Below are 19,726 nucleotides of genomic sequence, written 5' to 3' on the forward strand. Positions count from 1 at the left end.
TGCCCAACCTCCCTTGGGACTTCACTGTAGTCTAAGACACTTCCACATGACTTTCCTTCCTTAATGCCCTCTTTCTCAGGGTCAGACCAGCAATGGAGTTTAACAGTCCCCCAGGCTTTCCTGGCTTCCTTTCTCCCATTTTCTCTTACAGTCTTTTTCATAATAATTTTCTCACACATTTATACACACCTTGTGTCTGCTCCTCAGAGGACCCAGAATAACATAAATGGTGCTGAGAGTGATTTAAAAAACAATCAGTAAGATAGGGATTTGAGACTGGCTCATCCACCACACAGTAGATGAAGGGGGCATAGTCACGATAGCAAGGTGAGACAGATGGTCCCCAGAACATGGTGGTGGCTCAATTAAAAAGATTTCATCAGTGTAAGAGGGTTCCCTTTTCTCCATATCCTCTCCAACATTTGTTGTTTCCTGTCTTGTTAATCTTTGCCATTCTAACTGGTGTAAGGTGGTATCTCAATGTGGTTTTGATTTGAATCTCCCTGATGGCTAATGATGATGAACATTTTTTCATGTGTCTGTTAGCCATTTGTATGCCTTCATTGGAGAAGTGTCTGTTCATGTCTTATGCCCATTTTCTGACATGATTATCTGTTTTTTGGGTGTTGAGTTTGAGGAGTTCTTTATAGATCTTGGGTATAAGCCCTTTGTCTGTAGTGTCATTAGCGAATAGCTTCTCCCATTCCATGGGTTGCCTCTTTGTTTTGTTGACTGTTTTGTTTTGTTTTGTTTTTTGCTGTGCAGAAGCTTTTGATCTTTATGAAGTCCCAAAAATTCATTTTTGCTTTTGTTTCCCTTGCCTTTGGAGATGTGTCTTGAAAGAAGTTGCTGTGACCAATGTCAAAGAGGTTACTACCTATGTTCTTCTCTAGGATTTTGATGGATTCCTGTCTCACATTAGGTCTTTCATCCATTTTGAGTTTATCTCTGTGTATTTTATAAGAGAATATTCCAGTTTCATTCTTCTTTACATGGCTGCCCAATTTTTCCAGCACCATTTATTGAAGAGACTGTCTTTTTTCCACAGTATATATTCTCCTGCTTTGTCGAAGATTATTTGACCATAGAGTTGAGGGTCCAAATCTGGCCTCTCTACTCTGTTCCATTGGTCTACATGTTTGTTTTTGTGTCAGTATCATGCTGTCTTGGTGATCACAGCTTTGTAATAAAGCTTGAAATCAGGCAACATGATCCTCCCCAGCTTTGGCTTTCTTTTTCAGCATTTCCTTAGTGATTCGGGGTCTTTTCTGGTTCCATACAAATTTTAGGATTGTTTGATCCAGCACTTTGAAAAATGCCAGTGATGTTTGGAACCCTCTTACACTATTGGTGGGAATCCAAGTTGGTGCAGCCACTTTGGAAAACAGTGTGGAGATTCCTCAAAAAATTAAAAATAGAGCTACCTTGTGACCCTGCAATTGCACTACTGGGTATTTACCCAAAGATACAGATGTAGTGAAAATAAGGGCCATATGTACCCTAATGTTCATAGCAGCAATGTCCATAATTGCCAAACTGTGGAAAGAGCTAAGATGCCCTTCAACAGATGAATGGATAAAGAAGATGTGGTCCAAATATACAATGGAATATTATGCCTCCATTAGAAAGGATGAATACCCAACCTTTGTATCAACGTGGATGGGACTGGAGGAGATTATGCTGAAAGAAATAAGTGAAGCAGAGAAATCAATTATTATACAGTTTCATCTACTTGTGGACCATAAAGAATAACATAGAGGACATTAGGAGAAGGAAAGGAAAAGTAAATTGGGGGAAATTGGTGGGGGAGATGAACCATGAGAGACTGTGGACTTTGAGAAACAAACCGAGGGTTTTAGAGGGGAGGTGAGCCTGGTGGTGGATATTAAGGAGGGCATGTATTGCATGGAGCACTGGGTGTGGCACATAAACAATGAATCTTAGAACACTGAAAAAATAAAAAAATAAAATAAATATTTCATTAGTGGTGACCTTGGAAAATATCCTGGTAGAGGGGGATACTATAGCAAATTCAATGATATAAACATTTAAAAAAATATATGGGGGAACGATGCCTAAAAGAGGGAGTTGGCTGTTTGCTACTAAATTGTATTAACACTCTGCAGAAGAATAGTGAGACAGTGAAGGCATTTAACATCAGTTAATGGCTAAGTGTGAGCGTCATCAGGCCTATGTGGCAGCTTCCACAGAGGCCCTCACATCACCTGTGGCTAAAAGGCAACGACTCAAGAATATGCTGAAGCCCTGAGAATTAAGAAGCTCCAGTCAAGGTGGGTCTGTTATTCTGAAGGACAGGGTCCTGGTATGAAAATGTGGGACCGTGAACTGTGGGTGTCCCTGAGCGTACAGACTCTGCTGGCTCCCAATCTAATATACAGAGGTAAACCCACCTGGAGACTTGCTGATCTTAGTATGGGAGGAAAACGACTACACACTTGAAGACTTACAAGAATTAGCTGTTATATATCAACAGGAGCCCGGGACTACCCCAAGATTGGGTTTTGAAGATAGTGAATCAAGGAAACCATACTGACTGACTGAGCAAGAATTCATTGACTTGGGACACAGGATTTAACATTCCATGAGGGACCCCTAGGATGACACAAACTCACTACTGAAAAAAACAATGGCCAACGCTCAGGGGAGTGCCTGAATTGCCCTGGTACATGGACTGGAAGGTGTAAAAAGACTGAGGGGTGAGGCAGGCTGTCATTCGCTGGCATTAATATAAGAAGACTGAGCAGAAGACACACCATTCTCCAAGGCCACCAAGGATGCATTGGTGAGAGAAACACAGCATCACTAAGAAGTTCAGTGGTAGCCTCTTCGGTAGGTCAGAGGTCATCACAGAGATGGGCTCTTTAATAACCATGAGGGATGACGGTTCTCCCCACCATTCATCCACCCAAGTAATGGAGGTCAGGTGGTGGTACTAACAACACAAAGCCAGGAAACCACAATTACTGGATAACCAGCAAGGTCAGAGATGTGAACAAAGGAGTCTGACCCACAGGGAGGAGGATATGATTAATTGCACATGATGTTCCTAGAGGCAAAAATAGATTGTTGGTCAACAAAGGTGATGCTTAATATCCATTATCAAGAAAAACAAAAATGGAGGGCAGGAGTCTGAGGGCAGTCACCTTAATAAAAGTCATGGTCCTTGTTCAGTTCCCACACCTGAGCCAGTTTTCAGTTTTAGAACCCACTAGTTGAAGAGATGGCTGGGTCCTTAGGAGGAAAAATCCTGCAACACTATGACAGGTATATATTGTGATGCTTTATCTAATGCCTTCCTAAATAGACTTGTGACCACAGACTTGGATGACTGTCCTCTGAGGAAAGGGGGAATATCCAGACATTTGGAGCACTATCAGACACAGGGAGATCTAAAGTCTTATCGCAGTGTCTTATTAGAGTGGGAGCCTATAGGCAGGTTCAATTTCTTGGACTGGCCTTGTGACCAGGGCTGCCATACAAAGCCCCATACTTGGAAGGGCCTGCACAAGGGGTTCTATGTTCTGTGATTGCTGTCTTGAAACTCTTAATATATTTTCCTCTTTGATATTGTTTTATAAGTAAAGCCCCGTGGACAATGGACCTCAGCATGACCCCATTCTCACTGCTTCCAAAAGATGGGTTCTCTGTCACCTGTTTCCCTGCTTGTTGGTGCTCCTGGACCTACCCAGTTACCCTTTAGTCACTGCTGTTTTCAGGCCTGGGAGGGACCTGGGTGTGGGCAGAGGGTGGGCTGGGCTCAAACATCCCACAGCATCTTGAGGCAGGTCATAGAAGCTGCTGTCCCTGCCTTTGACTAACAGTGCTACAGTATACCTGGTGGGTGAAAGGCCAGAGACTATGTCTTGATGAAGGCAAGAGTCTTGTTCACCTTGATCCTGGTACCAACTATGTTCTGAGGCAGAGGTTTAAATATCTTTGGAGGCTACCTATCTACCATGAGCTGGGATAGTGGGCCTTGGGAAGTTAAGATGCCTAGCTCAATGCCCTTATACCCTGCCTGAGGTCAGGACTGTTCAGTAGCCAGTGAGAGGGAACCTTGCAGCCACAGAACCAGAGTGAGGGAATGTGTACTCTCCTTTGCGAGGCTGAGTTTGCACTCACCCTACAACTATCTCCACACTCAGGAGTGTTCCATCAGTTGGCTGTATCTGGGGGATCACTTTCTCTCTTTCCAACCTTCCTGAATCTGTCTTAACTTTGCGTCTTTTGGCCATCTTGAGGCACCCTTAGGGACAAGCCATGAAATACAAATGTGTAATTGTGGTGCTTCTGCATACAAGTTGGATATTCTGATTATTGCATTTAAAGTGGGCATGATGAATGGTAAAATTCATTCTAATAATTTACAATTATCATTTTTACTTACATTAAATAGAAAATAAAAATTCTATAACAAATTAAGAGAGAGCCCACAGAAGAAAGAAAAATCTTTATATGTACTTTTAATGGCACTTTTTTCCTACTTTTTGAATAAGAGGCCCTGCATTTCCATTTTGCTCTGGGCTCTGCAAGTTGTTTAGTTAGTCCTGCCACAGGAGACAGGCAATAAATAAAATTCTGGCTAAAGTCTGGCTCAGAGTAAGCCCGCTGGGCTCCTGGACCCACCCAATAGTGATTTTCTCAGTTCACAAGTATATAATTGGAATTTATATATTTGGCAACTGGAGTAATTCCACATTAGATCCTTAGATTGTGAGGTAAGGGTTATCATGGCAGGGAGGCAAAGAGAAAAACTCTGAAACTGCCCTCCAGCCCAGCCAAGAAAGTAAATCAAAAATAATCACATCCTGGGGGAGTGGGAGATTAGTCTCCCCATTAAACACTTAAAAATTGCAGGAGCAGTGGTCCCATGTAATTTATCAGCGTAGTCCCTGCAAAAAACTGATAGATCCTGGAGATTGAAGACTATTGCACACTTAACAAAGTCAAAGGAGCCCTTCCTCCTGTGGCCGGGCCAGACATAGTATCCCTTCAAGAACTGATTAGTAAGACTTTAGGGATATGGTAGCTACCCCTGGTTTGGGGAAAGCATTCTTTTCCATTTCAATTTAAAAACAGGATCAGAAACAATTTGCATTCACATTGGATGGATAATATTCATTTTTTTTTAAGACTATGTCACCTTCGCTGGCCTCTGTTGTAATACAACCTGTGAGAATTGGAGACCGGGACACAGGTGCATTCCATCAATCACATCATGTTGATTGGATAAAATGGACAACCAGTGGCTGGTATGCAGGAGGTCCTATTTAGACACTTGCACTCCAGAGGAAGGGAGATCCACCATACAGAGAAGTTCAGGGACCTGTTACTTTAGTGACGTTTTCAGGCATCCAGTGCCTCAGGACATGTGGGGATAGTCTTAACAAAGTAAAAGACAAATTGCTGCATTTTGCATCTACCACGGATACTTAGTAGTGGTGATGATCTCCAGTTGACCCTGTACCTAGTCATCATTCCCTCAAGATTTCATGTCTAGGGCTGAAACATCTGAACGGGCCAGGGTAGGTCAGTTTATCATGGTCTAGTGCACAGCTTCCCAACCAGTCAGATACCATCTTGGAGACAGTGGGCAGGGCCTAGGAGCTTCATTCATAAGCAGTGTCATCTGGGCTCTACCCTTCATGCCATTTAACCAAGGGTTCTGTCCTTACATGCACCATGGTGTGGAAAGTATGCTGGTAAGCCCCATTCTAGCTGTCTTGGATGACAGAAGGAAATGTCTTTCTTCCTGGGGACAAAGTCATGCTCCTATTCCAATTTAAGAAGAATTTTCTGATACTTGCTAACTCAAAAAAATGTCCACTCCACTAAGGCGGTTCTTAACTCGTTATTTGAACACCTACTACGTGCTCAATGTTCTGTCTCCAAGTAAACCAAATGCCTTGTGTTAATATGTACCAGGAGTGGTTAAACCATTTCCTGGATAATTTGGACTGTGGTAGGCATGCTGTTTCTTGTTTTTGTCATTTCTGGTAATTTCACTTTGTGGCTCCCATTTTTTTTTTTTTTAAACCAAATTTAGATTGATGACCTACTTGTTCAATTCTCTGCTGCAGATGTGTGATACCTGAAGGAACAGAATCTCTGCATTGTGATTCTTGCACTGGAGTATGCCATAAGATTCATAGTGAAGTTTTTCCTACCCTGTTTCCTCCAACATCCTATCATCTGACAGATAGGTGCTCTAAGGGCAGTGCTGAGCACACCACACCCTGAATCTCCTGAGAAAGTCTGTCTGCCTTGAGCCCCATTTATAACTGACAGCCTTCTATGTCATGCAGTATATGAGCTGGAGCAGTATCTCTGTGTGTGAAATGTTTTGCTTCGAGAACCCAAGGAAGCCTTCCGATGCAGTGCTTTGGAAAGTCTCCAGGGAAATAGTGAGTTTCCAGCTGGGACTGTCAGCATGGCAGTGAATGTCCACTGATGACTGGGTCAGTAGCAATATCCTAATTGGACCATTTTTTAAATCAGCGTTGGGCTCTCTTCTTATTTCCAAGTCTCATCCTTTTTGCCTTCCCATCAATTCTCTGAGCTAGGCACAGTGTCACTAGCCTTTGCATGAATTTGAAAGGCATACTTCTTTCAGTAGAATATTAGAAAGAAGAAAACCTTCTGCTAAGCTGAACACATCCTTCACTCTCCCTCATCCAGTTGCCTTTCCGCAGGACACAACCAGTAAACTCTACTTGGTAGCATTAACTATGCAAATACCATTCCAGTCTATTTCTTTTCTACTGAATTCAACAAGAGTTGGTCTCATTAATAGCAGGCATTTCTTCCTTTTCCTCCTGGGCACATAGCTGACTACATTTCCCAGCATTCCTTGCAGTTCCATGATTCCACATGACTAACTTCTAGTTTTACAGAGTATGGGAAAAAAAGTGAGGTGCTTCCGGGGCTAGACATAAAAACTTCTCACATCATCAGCTGTTCTCTTTCCCAGCTGATCACTGAAGTCACCTGGAAGAGGCAGACCCAGAAGACAGGAGGAGCCTGAGCTCTAGTTCTTGAATGAGTATGTAGAGTGAGTCCCTCCCTGCTCCACATGCCCAGAAATGAGCTTTTATAATATTAAAGCCCTGATTGTCCCTGCCTGTCTGTTAAGCAAGTTAATTTACTCTGATAAGTACACAATTTGCACATAAGAATCCTACTTAGTCTTGGGTTACTAAACTTTATCCAGGTTTTATCAACTCAACTCATAAGTGTCTTAATAAAAATGAGATCTAGAATTTGAAACCTATTTTCTATTCCTCTAATATCTAGCCCAGGGTATCCCTGCCGGAAATTAGAGCTAGAAAGTTTTTTAGAAGATGTAGTTCAGTTCTTTTTGTCCTGGTTCCCTCTCCACCAGCACACTTTTCACAAAGAGAAGGAAACTAAGGTTTAGAAGAAATGAAGTAATAGGAACTAAATGAATATTCAATTGAATGCAATGTATAACTGCTGATTCTTAGTCCAGTTTTCCATATTCACTGACTCAGGAAATTAAGTTGGAAAAATGTTTCCTTTTGTCCTTCTATAGCTTCTCAATCAAAGGAACTTTATTAGTCACCAATTGCTGTATAACAAGTTACCTCAAAACTTAGTAGCACCAAACTACACATTTATGATTGCAATTCTATGTTCAGAAATCTGGGTGTGGGTTAGCTAGGTTCCTCTGGCTAAAGGTCTCTCATGTTCCAAAGGAAGAGGTTGGAATATTAAAATGTAGAAACTTGGGGGCCCCAGGACTGAACCCCAGGTGGAGTTGCTCAGCTGGTGCTGAGGTCTCTGAGCTTGGAGGAGGAGCTCTGTAGGGCTGCAACCCAGGCCTCTGACTGCCAGCAGCTAGTGCTGATGTCTCTGAGGGGAGGTAATGAGGTTCTCCAAGTACTGGAAACTGCCAACTGGATCCAACTGGAGGTAACTGCTGCTGCCTGGTGAAGAAACAAGGCAGGGGTGACAGGACAGGAACAGGAAGCAAACAGGATGGAGGAAGTCTCTTCCTCTACTGGTCTGACAGTCCCTCTAGCATCCCCTATCTGCAGAGCCTGAAAGGAAGCTGCTGGCAAAGGAGGCATTTGGTTTGTAGAGTCCCAGCCCAGGGTCTCAAAACAGGGTACTGAAGTGGTGGAGGGGGAAGGAGTAGAATCCAAGAGACAAAATCTTTATAGCTTGTACATGGAGCCATGCTCAACACTGGTGGCAGTCACTTGGTATCTTTAATTTCCTTAAATGCTCCTATAAGAAGTGCTGACATTTGGATCTCTCACTACAGTTTTTTTTTTTTTCGAGCCTGTTATCTCATTTAATCTTAAGAAAATGATAGGAATCGTTATTTGCCTGTTCGAGATAATGGCGCCCAGAAAAGTCAAGCACTTGCCAAACCACATACAATATGTAAATGGTAGACCTGGGTCTCTCTACCTCAAGTCCAGTGTCTTTCACTATATCACACTGTCCTCTCAAAATTTGTATACAAAATAAATGAATCAATGACCCTATCATTATTATTAAATCCTTAATTAATCAGAAATTAACTAATGCAAGCATATTTAGTAATTATCACTTTAATTCTCCTTGAGTGACTTAAGTTTCCTCCACTCATTCAACAAATATTTAGCGAGTACACTTTATGCTGCGGAAGGAGAGAAAACTGTAAATAGGATATCTATCCTCAAGTACCTCTGGTCTAATGTCAGAAACAAAAAATTTCATTATACTGTGTAAGAAGTATTATTATAGAAGTGGTATAAGATGCCAGTAGCTCTTTCCCCTACTCTACTTGGGGAAAGAAAAGAGGGAAGTAAGTTCAGTGAAGACTGTAAGGAGATGAAAGGACCAGGGATATGTTCCAGGAAGGAGGAACAGCCTATAAAAGGTAGTGGGGAAAATGCTCCTGTAAGTGCATTAAGACTCCCTCCTGAAGAATGTGGAGAGGAGAAGAGACTGTACAAGAAAGAGAGCGATACCAAGCCAAGAACACCCATCTTGTATAGGTTGAATGGAGTCCTGAGGGCAGTCAGCAAATCTTGTCTCTTGAGTTGGCTCTTGAAAGGGTAGCAAAGCCAGAGTTTGCATCTGGCCTTCTCATTTGTGTGCTTAAGGGGACAGAAGATAAAAATTTTCCCTCTTCTGGGTCTCCTGGATCAAGAGGAACCTGCTCCAATTACCAGGACCAACTGGCCCTAAGTGCATTGCTCAAGAAATTCTTACCTTTTTGGGTTCCAGTAGGTCACTCTTTGATGTCACAGGGCATTTTCTAGGGAAAACATAGGCCAAACTTTCCCCCTAATATCTGGGTAGTGCCCCCACAGAGAAATTAAGGAGGAGAAAGCCCCTATTTGGAAAGCCCCAGGTGACCAAATTTCTGACCCTCTGTGTTTTCCTTCTCCCTCCCTTAAGTCTGTGAAGATCCCTTTCCAAAGTCATCATAAACTCTAAATCCCCATCTGCAAATACAACAGAAAGAATTCCACTGCTCCACTTTATAAGCACAAACTCACTACCTTGCCGCCCAGTGCACTGAGGTGTTGCAATGACTTTAAGCTGGAGAAGAAACTCCTTTCACAAAAGGTCCTGGAAGCTCAGTGAGCAGGAGCAGCTGAGTGTCTCTTTTGGTGGGTGGTCATGTTGCTTAAATACACCACTAACAGTGGTTCTCTCTTGGGAGTGGAATTACTAGGGCACTTCCACATTCTGTGTTTTTACATTTCTGTATTGTTTTAAATTTTTAGCCACCTGTATTATTTGTATAGTTTAACAAACATGTGTATAAATACATACTTAAAACCATCGGAGACATTATTCCTGTCACTAAAAAGTGTGAGGTATACAGCTTGCAGGAGTAGGAGGGAACTTTAGAAGCTCCACTATGGTCCGTGACTCAGCATAATGAGCTTCACCTGAGAGCTGGTTAGAAATGCAGAATCTCAGAGCAGTCCTGACCGGCATAAATCAAAATCTGCATTTTAAAAGATTCCCGGGTGATTCCTATACATATTAACATTTGAAAAGCTCTGATCTAGTCCAGCTAACTTCTGGATTTTTACTGCTAAAGAAACAGAGGGGTAGGGGGGAACATTTGTCAAAAGTTCACACAGCTTGTCAGCATCAGAACTAGGACTTCGACTCCTGTCTTTAGACTCCCAGACCAGGACTCTTTTCCTGCCTTCTGCTTGCCTTTCCCTCTATGGTCTTCCTAGAACCTCTACTTGTTTTTCTATATTTTACATGTGATGCATTCTAGGTCTCAGGGCAACATGGAAAGTGAAAATTAGGCTCTCAATACAGCTCAATACTGTTAAGTAAGACAGAGTACTGCAGTCTGGGAATGGGGTCCACTAGCCTTGGATTGAGCCCCATATCACATTCTTTTTTTTTTTTTAAAGATTTTTTTAAAATTTATTTATTTGACAGACCACAAGCAGGCAGAGAGGCAGGCAGAGAGAGAGAGGAGGAAGCAGGCTCCCCACTGAGCAGAGAGCCCGATGCGGGGCTCGATCCCAGGACCCTGGGATCATGACCTGAGCCGAAGGCAGAGGCCCTAACCCACTGTGCCACCCAGATGCCCCCCCATATCACATTCTAATAGTGTGTGAGAAGAGACCCAAGGTGGCTTGAGGAACAAGGGCAGGTGGGAAAACCAATAGGAAATTCGGGGACAGGGGCAATGTTCAGGAATTCCTTTAGTTATTTAGTTATTGGCTCCCATTTGTAAGGGTTTTGAAATGAGTCAAATGCTGGCTATGGTGTCATGAAGAAGGGAATCACCTGTGATCACTCATACAAGTGTTAGCCAGCCCAGCTATGTAGAGTTTGAATCCAGCTCTCTCTCTATACTTCTTCAGATCAGATCATCTCAGCCTGGTCTCACATCTGGGGGAAGAAAGGCGGAGTCCTCAGTGTTGGCTGCAACTATTGATCTAAAGACATCCTCAGACTGGGGTATATCTGACTCAAGAAAAGTCTGAATCCAGTGCCAACCAACAGAGGGACCAGATATTTGGAGTCAAGAAGTCTTTGCCTGAGATTTTGGGGGATACCTGGGGAAGCAAAAGTTACAGGCTGGGCCAAAAATCCACAAGAAACTCAAGTCCTATGCATCAGAAGTACTATCTGGAAATTAGCTGCGGTGTGGGGAATAAGCACCAGGGAGAACCCGGGAGGCAAGAAGAATGATATGGTTGGTAGCTAAGAGCTAAGCTATGAAGAGAGTGCCCATGCTGATTCTACCAGTTTCTAGTAGGGCGAGTGTCTTCTTTTCTCAAAGGCATCATACATCAAATTAATGGATATTACTTCAAGTTAGTATCATATTTTTTTTGTTCAAAATAAAGCACTAATTTTAAAAGGAGTTGAATTTAAAGTTACCCCCTTATGGTCTGAATGTGTCCCATGAAAATATGATTTTAAAATTCTAATGCCCAGTGTGATGGTACTAAGAGGTAGGTGTGCTGGGAGACGCTTAGGTCATGAAGGTGGAATCCTTGTGGCTGAGATTAGTGCTGTTGTTGCAAGAGACTCCACAGAACTCCCCACCCCCTTCTGTCATATGAGGGCACAAAAAGAAGTTTGCCACCCAGAAGAGGGAAGAAGGCCCTCACCCAATATGCTAGTGCTTTGATCTCAGACTTCCAGCCTCCAGAACTGTGAGAATAATTGTCTGTTGTTTATAAGCTACCAATCTATGGTATTTTAGAAGGCTAAGCAGACCAAGACATTTCCTCTTTTCTGTGTGAGAGATTTTTGGTGGGGGTGGTGGGGGAGGAGGGAGCAAAAAATGCCTTATATTCAAGCTTGCAGGAGATGTTACTCAAGGTTTTAGCTAATGTGTGGCAGAGGGGGATTCAACGTGGTCTCAGCCCAGAGCCCAAGTTCTCTGTTATAAAGTTGTAATACATGTTTCCTTCAGGACTATCTTTAGGCATCACCTGCCAAAGTCCTTCCTCAGCAGTGCTCCCTTTTCCCCCAAATGCACAGGAGACCTGCTTAAGCAGCCTTGCTCTGCCTTCCCTTGGGACTCTAGGCTTCCCTCCTAGAACTTAGCATGCTGAGTTGTAAACTGTACTGGAGAACTCTTTGAGGGTGAAGACTGTGTCATACTCAGCTGTGACCACAGTATTCAATGCAGTTCCTGACACATAATAAATGCTCAGTAGAAAATACCTGTTGAATGACTATATGCTCTCAGGATGGGAAAAATCTATTTACCAGATATAGTGAATTAGCATTCAAAATCCATTTCCTTCTGGTGTATATGCCTATGATGGGAGCTAGGAGAGTAAAAGGAACATGTCCTAGACTCCCATGTGGATTAGCTCTGAGTGGGATTTAAGCTTGACCAATCAGACGCAAGGATGTGAGTTCTGGAAGACAGAAGTGCAGGGACAAGCTTCTGTAGCCTCTGCTGCTTCTGTGGCCAGCTTAGTTGTGAGGATATTTGGTTTTTCTGCAGCCCCATTGGTGGAGAGCCCAATGCTGGCCACTTGCTTTGTGAGGATCAAGAGACATGGCATTGGGCATTCATTCTGTTGACACAGACTATAGCTGGCACCACATGTCCCTTCATGGTCATAGCAGTTTGGAACCAAAGCTTCTATTTCATAGAAGGTCCGAAAGAGAAGATCTCTGGATTGCCCAAGACTTCAGGGTCATTTCTTTTTTTTTTTTTTAATTTTTTAATTTTTTAAATAAACATATAATGTATTATTAGCCCTAGGGCTACAGGTCTGTGAATTGCCAGGTTTACACACTTCACAGCACTCACCATAGCACATATCCTCCCCAATGTCCATATCCCCACCACCCTCTCCTGACCCCCCTCCCCCCAGCAACCCTCAGTTTGTTTTGTGAGATTAAGAGTCTCTTATGGTTTGTCTCCCCCCTGATCCCATCTTGTTTCATTTATTCTTTTCCTACCCCCCAGACCTCCCACATTGCATCTCCACTTCCTCATATCAGGGAGATCATATGATAGTTGTCTTTCTCCGATTGACTTATTTCACTAAGCATAATACCCTCTAGTTCCATCCATGTCGTTGCAAATGCAAGATTTCATTTCTTTTGATGGCTGCATAGTATTCCATTGTATATACATACCACATCTTCTTTATCCATCCATCTGTTGATGTACATCTAGGTTCTTTCCATAGTTTGGCAATTGTGGACATTGCTGCTATAAACATTCAGGTGCACGTGCCCCTTCGGATCACTACGTTTGTATTTTTAGGGTAAATACCCAGTAGTGCAATTGCGGGGTCATAGGGTAGCTCTATTTTCAACTTTCTGAGGAACTTCCATGCTGTTTTCCAGAGTGGTTGCACCAGCTTGCATTCCCACCAACAGTGTAGGAGGGTTCCCCTTTCTCCACATCCTCGCTGGCATCTGTCATTTCCTGACTTATTAATTTTAGCCATTCTGACTGGTGTGAGGTGGTATCTCATGGTGGTTTTGCTTTGTATTTTTTTCAGGTTCATTTCTAAAAACTCTATCTACATTGCTTCTTCCATCCTCTCAATAACCCCACTAGCCATTTAATATTAGATGTTTCTAGTTAGGATATTGTTTCAGTTGCTTTACCAGGACAAATATAGTCACTTAAGGTAAAACATTTGTTTCTCTCTCGTGTAAAATTATGAGCTGGTTGGTAGTGCGGGGGAGAATGGTGACTGTCCTTCCTGGTCATTCAAGGACTCAGTTTTTTTGTTTTGTTTTGTTTTGGTTTGGTTTTGCTTTTGGTGTTCAGTCTACCCCTAGAGTGTTTCCCTCATCCCATGGTTGAAGTTGCTCACTACTTCCATGCCCACATTCTAGTATGTGGGAGATGGGTAAGAAAAAATAGAAGGGAAAAAGTTTCCTTTTAAGGAAATGACTTAAAACTTCATGTATTACTTCCAAATACATGTCATTGACCATAACTTAACCACAGGACCACACCTCACTGCAAGGGGAATAGAAAATATAGTTGTTATGTAGGCAGCCAAATAAATGCCCAGCTAAAACTTGGAAGGGGGTGGAGTTCTAGCATTAAAAGAAAGGAAAAATGATAGTAGTGAATTATAGTCTATTCTTTAATCAAACAAGCAAACAAACAAGTGAAAAAACTTAACCTGTCTGTCCTTCTTAAACTTGCTAGAAGAACTACATGCTCTACAACTGAAAGCTAACTGTCATAGCTACTTACACTGACATCAAGTGGGGGCTTCTACTTTGTGCTGGGAAAACAGCAACAGCTATTGAGCCTGGTTTATCCCAAGGTCTCATCAGCAAAACAAAACATACAAACAAACAAAATTGCAGAGGACAGAGATGTAGCTTTTGAGAAATATCCAATGCAGTTGAAAAATCCAAATTAACATGTAAGAATTGCCCCACAAAAAAACTGAGTGTTGTTACTTGGGAGTGAAGTGAATAAAGAGGGCAGGTTAGGCTGCATTATGGGTAGTGTTGATAGACTATAAAGATTTCATATCAGGGTGAGCTTTATAATAAATTCTATTCTGGAAGAGACTGACAGCGGATATGGGTGGTGCCTCATTACGGGTAAAACTTATGAAAGGCAAGTGCTAATATTTGTTGTATGGTTATATTTATAAGCAGAAAACTTGACATCTGTCTTAGGGTTCTTCCATTAGCGTCAGTGTTTACAATAGCACTTTATATGAATACCTCAATATACATTCTTTAAGGAAGGCATTATTATTATCATTTAGAGTTGAAGGAACTGAGATACAGTGAAAACTTTCTCAAGGGCGTATGTGTAGTGTAAGCGGTAGGACCAGGTTTCAAACCCAAGTAATCAATAGCCCGTGCTCTGCAGCACTTCTCTAAATGGTTGGCATGCCTAGCTATGGATAGAGCTTCCCTATTTTGTCCTTCAAGATGACCACCAGTAGCTGCAGATCAAAAACTTGAAAATGCAACCCAAAGATCCAAGCAGCCTAGAAATGAGCTGTACGTGACTAATGTCTATGAATGAAAAGGCAGCAAGATTTCATAAGGGCTCATACTTGGCCCACTATTGTCCTAGACATACAAGATGTTGTCCTTGCCCTCAGGAAAACTTAAATGTGTCCTAAGTATAATACGAGGTACATAGCCATCAATGTAGAGCTGGTTTATAAATGGACAAAAGAACTAAATAGACACCTCTTAAAAAAAGAAATTCAAATGGCCAATTGGTATATGAAAGGTGTTCGACCTCATGAATTATCAGGGAAATACAAATTAAAACTTCAATGAGGTATCACTTCACATTTACTAGGATGGCTATTATCAAAAAGACAAGAGATAATAAGTATTGGAAAGGATGGGAAGGGGGAACCCTTGTGCACTGTGGGTAGAAATTTAAGTTGGTACAGCCATTATATAAAATAGTATTGGAGATTCCTCAAAAAATTTAAAAGAGGTTAAAAATTTTAAAATATCCAGCAATCTTACTTCTGGGTATATATCCAAGGGAATGGAAAATGAGCTAACAAAGAGATATCTGTATATCCATGTTCACGGAAGCATTATTGATACTTGTCAAGATATAGAAACAATCTAAATGCTCTTCAGTAGATGAATGGATCAAGAAAATGTGGTGTACATGTATATACAATGGAATATTATTCAGCCTTAAAAAAGGAAAATTCTACTGTTTGCAACAACATGGATAGAGCTGGAGGACATTATGCTACAAGAAATATGCAAGACATGGGGAGAAAAATACTGCATGATCTTATATGCAGAGTCTAAAATGGTCAAATTTATAGAAAGAGAGAGTAGGATGGTGGTTGCCAGGAGCTAAGGGGAAGAGCAAATGGGGTGATGTTGGTCAAAGGGTACAAAGTACCAGTTATCCAAGATGATTAAGTTCTGGAAATATCATATGCACCATGGAGGTGATAGTTAACAATACTGTAGCATATACTTAAAATTTGTGAAGAGCTTAAACATAAATTAAATCTCTCTCTCTCTCTCTCTCTCACACACACACACACACACACAAATGATAACTATGTAGAGGTGATAAATATGATAATGAACTGTATTGTGATCATTTCACAATGTATACACATAGCAAAACATCCAGTTACACACCTTTAATATATACAACTTTTACATGCCAATTATATCTGAATAAGGTTGTCTTTAAAATGTGTAAGTTTCACCATCAGGAAAATAGCAGAGCTGCTTGCTAGTAGTGTGACCATGGGTATGACCCTTCACCTCTGTGAATCTTTGTTTCTACATCTGTAAATAGGTATAGTAAACCTCTACTTACAGTGGTCATTGTGGGAGACTGGTACCTGGAAGGTGTTATTATCACAATATCTTACATAGACAGTGTTTGATTTTAGATAATTTGTTTGGCAGATATTTTAAGACTTTGCTCTGTAAATGTTAGTTTCCTTCCTATTCCCTCTTGCCAGGCTGCAAATGCTTCTGATTCATGATTCTCAACTTATCTCTTGCTTGTTCCTTAGAGTCACATTAAAAAATATATATCTATACACACATATATATATTTGTATATAAATTTTTATATAAACATATACAATTTATTTTATATAAATCTATTTTATATATAATATATTTTATATGAAATTTATTTATTTATATAAAACTTATTTTATATAAATATATTTATATAAATTTATATAAATTCATACATACACATATTTTTATATAAATAAATAATATATGCATATATATATATATATATATATATATATAAATGTTCACTTTCCCATGCTTCCAGTTTCTTCCTCCAAAACCACAGCCTTCACAGGGTCAGGAAGAATGCACTCAACACAGTACTTGGCATTCAAAAATCATTTCTAACTGTCTATAATCTCCTGCTTACTAACTGCTTACTCCTGGGTTTGCCTGGCTCCTTACAATCTTCAGATATCTTTGCTCCCTTTGCAATACCTCATGACTGGGCCAAACCATCGGGATACAAAGGCAAAACAGGAAAATGGAAAGAGCACGCTTTCCACCCCAGCCCATGACCTCCTTCTATTTTCAAGGCCAGTGACACTTTGACACCCAGCTTCCCTTTAACCTTGGCCAGCTGGAGCCCTATCAGCCACCCAGGGCTGGCAGCTAATGACCATGAGCAGTTGATTAACAGGTAATTAGCAAGCCCAGTCACAGTCATTAGCATTTCTAAGTTCCCATTTGTAAATCATAACCAATTTGAACGAGGCGCAGAAGCAGCTGGCCTGGGGAGTTCAGTCTAGAAATTCCCTATAGCACCCACTGAAGTACCTATTGGGAATCCTTGGGAACCCCAGTAGGCCACATAGTTCCTGTCTCCCTGACTGCCTGCCCCTTATCCGCCTACACACACACACTTTCCATAGGGGAAAACAGTCACCAAGCACCAAGCCCTCTGGACCTCTCCAACAGCAAGTCCAACAGAAGTGCAACAGAAGTGCAAGTCCTGGTGGAAAGGACTTAGTCATATTAAAATGAACAAAAATTTTGGAATTACACTAGGTTGAAAACCTAGCTCCTAAATTTATTAGCTTGGTGACCCTAGGCAAGTGATTTAACCTCTGTATCAGTTTGATGATTGGAAAAATATTCTCAACTATATGGAAGAATTTTTATTAATTTTCTAGCAAATCAAAAGTGTATTCGACAGTAAAAGGATCAGTGTTTGCCAGGGATTTGGGGGGAGGCAGGGAGAGATGAGTAGGTGAAGCAAAGGGGATTTTAGGGCAGTTAAACTATTCTGTAAGATGTGTAAAGGCCAAAAAATATGACATTATGCTATGTCAAGACCCACAGAGAGTGAACCCTTGCATGAACTATGGGCTTGAATTTATAATAATGTACTCTCGGTTCCTCAGTTTTAACAAATGGACCATAGCAATGTAAAATGAGAATGTTAAAAAATAAACTGAGGCACATGAAAATGTTTACATTTTCTTGAGCAAACATCAGTTCCAATAGGACAGCACCAAACCAGAAATGGTTAGCTCCAACAACAAGAGCTAGGGGCAGAAACAAAGCAGGGGAGTTATTTCATTGGTGAACGTTACAAAGGTTGCTCTATTTGGAAAAGGTTATGTGGCTCTTTGTGACTTTAGGTCTTTAGGTTCTGATTTCTTAGCCTGAGACATTTGCAGGCTTAGGTTTTGGCTTGCTTTTGTAGGCTGCTAAAGCATTAGAACCACCTCAGTCTAATGACCTCTTGGCTTAATCAATTTAACATTAATAACAGAGGAAACTGTAGAGGGAAGAGGAGATATATAGGAACTCTACTTCTTATTATTTTTTCTGAAAAACCTAAAACTGCTCTAAAAACATAAAATTCATACATTTTTTAAAGACTTTTTGACTAGTTATTCCTTACCCAGAGTTGTCTAACCCAGTACTTTTTTTGTTTGTTTATTTAACATAAGTGTATATATGAATCACCTACAGGTGACTGTAGGTCCAGAGGGGGCCTGAGAATCTGCATTTTTAACAAGACATGCTGCTGGTCCATGACCATACTTGGAGTTGCAAAGCTCAAGATGGGAAAGCAATAATTGTCTAAGTAAAGGGATTAGGAAATGGTAGGTGCCCAACCAAGTGGGACAATGGTTAATGTGGTTCCCTTCTCTGTCACACTTGAGGTCTGGATGAGAACACAACAGCTACTTCCACTATTAGCTAAATAAATACCTATAACTTCAGGGACTTAGCATTTAAATCACTGGATCCATTTAGGAGTAGGATTGCCAAATAAAATATAGAACATCCAGTTAAACTTAAATTTCAGGCAAGCAACAAATAATTTTTAGTGTAACTATATTCCATGTAAGTATGTTCCCCAGGAAACAACTTATTAAATTGGGGAAGTGCCTCTCCTCCATCACTTTGTTGTCCACACCTTCCTCCTGAGCAAGTGGCCAGCAAGGACTGCGTGAATAGAAATACTGTGTGTGTGCGGACACACCTGATACTCATCTCTGATGATCACTGCTAGCACAGCATACCGATTTACAGTTTACCAAACACTCTCACATCCTTTAGCTCAACGTTTCTCAACCTGCCTGGTGCATACGAATCCCCAGGGGTCTTGTCAAAAATGCAGGTTTTGATTCAAAGGATCTGAAATTCAGCCTTTCTTTCTTTCTTTTTTTTTAAATTATTTTATTTATTTATTTGAGAGGTAGAGAGAGACAATGAAAGAGAGAGAGCATAAGAGGAGAGAGGTCAGCAGGAGAAGCAGACTTCCTGCTGAGCAGGGAGCCCGATACGGGACTCGATCCCTGGACTCCAGGATCATGACCTGAGCTGAAGGCAGTCACTTAACAAACTGAGCCTCCCAGGGGCCCCTGAAACTCAGCCTTTCTAACAAGCTCCAGGTGATGCCAAGTCTGCTGGTCCATGGACCACACTCTGAGTAGCAAGGTTGTAGATTACCTATTCTGGGAATTTGGTGATATGGGAAGGAGGGAAGAGAATAACCCCAGGGGACAGTAGATTGTATCATTCCCATTTTATGGTTGAGGAAATAAAAGGTTAGATGAAGCAGACTTTCTCAGGGCTGGGGGAAGATGGGGAGACAGAAAGAAACCCACCAGTGTGTTAAGTCTTCCTCTACCATGCTCTGCTTTGTTGCCTTTGCAGGAGGGAGAAGCCCTGGGTCTATACCCATTTTCATTCTTTCACAGGGTATATGATCTTGGAAAAAAATCACTGGCCTCCC

The 19,726-nt window shown here is 41.3% G+C and overlaps 1 pseudogene; it reads left to right on the plus strand.

Moving 5' to 3' along the window:
- The window catches only part of LOC116856405, a 197,528-nt pseudogene that overhangs the window by 109,194 nt on the left and 68,608 nt on the right, over window positions 1-19,726 (plus strand).

The sequence above is a fragment of the Lontra canadensis genome, unplaced genomic scaffold (genome assembly GCF_010015895.1).
Source record: "Lontra canadensis isolate GAN:19392208 unplaced genomic scaffold, GSC_riverotter_1.0 scaffold109, whole genome shotgun sequence".
Taxonomy (NCBI): Eukaryota; Metazoa; Chordata; class Mammalia; order Carnivora; family Mustelidae; genus Lontra; species Lontra canadensis.